The 3650-nt window shown below is 38.0% G+C and overlaps 1 pseudogene; it reads right to left on the bottom strand.

Moving 5' to 3' along the window:
* Nucleotides 1-312: 312 nt before the first annotated feature.
* On the bottom strand, nt 313-1201 carry LOC125997180 (syntenin-1-like; annotated as a pseudogene).
* Nucleotides 1202-3650: the final 2449 nt, after the last annotated feature.

Genomic DNA, 3650 nt, shown 5'->3' with positions numbered 1-3650 from the left:
AAAGATGACAGGTTCTAAGACAACGCAAAGCGTGTATCAATCATCCTAATCATAATGGCTCGTAAAACATCAGGTTTTCCTGTACTGAAACTATTTTATGAAAGTTAGTAAATCTTCTGCAATATTTCACATCTGTAAAACCAGGATAAGGCTACAACTATCTTGAGCTCTGAACAAGATATGAGATCAGTGAGATTCCCAGCCATAAGAGAGAAAGGTCTTCGTGTAGCATATGCTCTCTGGCTCTTAGCAAGCTTCTTGTGCATAATAAAGAAGTGGGTGAAGAAGTACACTGGAATAGTTCAGCAAATGTTAATGGCTTATCTGGCTTTTCATAATGTTTGGGGCCATCCTTTTAATATGTTCAAAGATAAAAGCAGTCATGATTGTGACAATAACAACAGTCCCAGATATTGACAGTATATAAGCAACTTGAGAGTCCTTCAGCCCAATGATATTATGTCCATTGATTTAAAAAATGCTATATTCCATGAGAAGACTGTTTCTGGCTGCAGAATTGTCTTTCACTATGAATGATATTTTCCCATTTTTAAAGATAAAGCCAACATGTCCAGTACTGTCCTGAAATATGATCATTGTAGACTCAAAAGGCCTAGCATGGATATTTATAGTTATCTTCTCTCCAAAAACCTGTTTGAGTATCTCGTATCTGTTTTAAGAATTCCAGCCCACACAGTTTTCCCCATTGATCTGAAATACTTGGTCACCAAATTTCATACCAATCAATGAGGTTGGAGAATTTTCTTGGAGTAGCTGAACAAATATATTTAACTATTGACTTAAGCCTCAGCCCATTTTTCCCATCTTGGTCCTTACACAAAATGACTTTCTTACGAATTCCTTCCTTAATTTCTGCTCTACGAATTCCCACATCATTACCAGTTACAGGAGTCACCATATAGTTGATACTGGGAGGTCTTACTACCAACTACCCCTGCACTGGTGCCCCAGGGACTATGGCCATATTGGCATGTATTTCTTCTTTATTTAAACAAAGGTGCATGTACTGGAAGAGTTCCAGATACAATTCAGGATAAAGACTTGCAACTTGAGAGATGAGAGCAGAAGCTTTGGACAAAATAGCTGTGTTGGCAGGGTTTGCAGTAAAAGCAGTTTGAGCCTGAATTAATTTGTCTACATTCAAGTCTTCAAGACATGGGTACAGAGACATTTTTGCAGCATTTTTCTAGGCTGCAGGGAAAGAATTCCAAGCTGATTGCCTCCAGTCATGAGCTCAGTCTCAATGTGTTTTTTTTTTTGAAGGAATATCCATATTGTTTTCCAAAAAAGGATGGACTGAACAGCATTCCCACCAGCAGTGAATAAGAGTTCTTTTCTCACCACATCCACGGCAGCAGTGGTTGTTCTTATTCTCTGGAATAATATCTACTAACATTTCTGAATACTAATTTTGTCCTAAACATATTGCTACCTGCTGAACCAGAGGCAGAGAGAGCACATTTCCACCTCAATCAACAACATCTAGTAAAGAGTTTACTATATGAAAAAAATATTTCAATTCCTACATAGCACATAGGACCAGAGGTTTTCATATTTATTTTCACCTAAAATCTTCTTTTCAGAAAAAAATATGTTATTTATTTTCCCCACCTTTAGATTGACCTTCTATAGTAAACAATTAGAAAACACCCTCATTGCCACTCTCCCTTTCCCTACCACCATTCCAAGACTCTATCTTTTTTTTTTTTTTTTTTTTTTTTGGTTTTTGGGCCACACCCGGCAGTGCTCAGGGGTTACTCCTGGCTATCTGCTCAGAAATAGCTTTTGGCAGGCATGGGGGACCATATGGGACACCGGGATTCGAACCAACCACCTTTGGTCCTGGACCGGCTGCTTGCAAGGCAAACGCCGCTGTGCTATCTCTCCGGGCCCAAGACTCTTCATCTTATCAGTGGCAGTACCACCCATATTGGGAAAGATTCCTAAGGCATAAAAGAAAAAAATAACAGCAAATAGCTTTTGAGTATAAACTAAGACAAATGTTCACAAGAAATAATAAGGCAAAGTTTATAGATACCTCCTAGAGATATGAGGTGCTTCATACAGGCTTTTTGTTGTTTCATTCATCACATGAAAGTGATAACATAGGGGTCACAGTGGTAGCATAGTGGTTGGGCATTTGCCTTGCATATGACTGACCCAGGACAGACGCAGGTTTGATCCCAAGCATCCTGTATGGTCCCTGAGCCAGGATTGATTTCTGAGTGCAGAACTAGGAGTAACCCATAAGCACCACCTGGTGTGTGTCCCCCCCCCCAAAAGGGATCACATATTTGCTAGACATTGTGCCAATCCCTTGATACACTACGTTCTCATAGCTAATCTATGAATTAGAAACTGAAGTCTCACCTTTCAGAGAAGAAAACAGAACCAGAGAGAAACATTTGTTAAAGTTTATAACATTAAGGGATTAGAGTTGGGACCTTAAAATTTGCCTGCAAAGCTCAGGCTTTTCACAATAGTTGCTTACTTGGATTATTGGCAGCTATTGGGGGAGATACGTACTAATCCACAAACCTATAGTAGGATTAAACACTTATTTGCTTATTTAATCACCTATTTATACTTGGACAGGGGGTATGAGAGTTCGAAGCCACACCTGAAAGTGTTCACAGACACTCACAGAAGTATTTGTGGAACTATATACAGTGTGGGAGACTGAACCAAGGTCAGCTCTTGCAATGCAATCATTTAACTCTCTGTTCTATCCCTCTGGCTTAGTAAAATGTGTGTTTAGTGTCTTTTCATAAATGGCAAAACAGAACATTTTATGACTGATGAGTGGTTGTGTTTTATGCAAGAAGTTTTCGTTTGACCATTGGACACAAATCATACCAAAGAGGGCAAATATAGTTGCAGGGAGCAATTATCAAAGAGGGAATGCTTTCCTCCTTCCTGTTTATCTTTCTCCTAAGTGATTACAAATAAGAAAGTAATAATAGGAAGTTGCTCTATAATACAATAAAAGTGTTTCACTGCAGATATTGTATATTAAATGGCCTCCACTTGGATCCAAGGACCATCAATTTGAAAATTGTTGTCCGGCGCTCTACAATTTCTCCCTGTTTTATGTCTGAGCAGAAAAATCACTCCAGATAAGGTGGTTTTGGCACTATTCAGTCTAGATATTCATGATGGAGTTAATGGGCTTAGAAATCTCTACCCCGTATACTTTCTCTTAGCATTTTATGATTCATAGTACCACACCATTCTTCACAGCAGAATTTTATAAACTCACATTTACTTGGTGTTTTTAATCTTTGAGGGAACTCTTTTGGGCAGTTAGTCCCTTCTCTAAATAACACATGACATCATAGGTTGATAATTACTACTTAATAAGGACTTTTTGGAGACTACATTTTAATGCACAGTCTAAGGGAGGAAACAATTAAAAGGATTAAAGAGATATGAAGAGGTTGTGATATTATCCACAAAATGTGAAACCCCCATCTTAAATAAAGTGTACATTCTATTTCCAATTTCTATTTTATTACTGTCTTACATTTTCTCATCGTCTACCAACATTTTCTATACTTCTTGCCCTGTTAAATAAAGATAAAAGCCAGCCTTATAATTTTCATATGCCAGCAGAAGAAATATCACTTTTT

This window comes from Suncus etruscus, chromosome 19 (genome assembly GCF_024139225.1).
Source record: "Suncus etruscus isolate mSunEtr1 chromosome 19, mSunEtr1.pri.cur, whole genome shotgun sequence".
NCBI classification, from domain to species: Eukaryota; Metazoa; Chordata; class Mammalia; order Eulipotyphla; family Soricidae; genus Suncus; species Suncus etruscus.
This window is presented reverse-complemented; position numbering and strand designations above follow the sequence as displayed.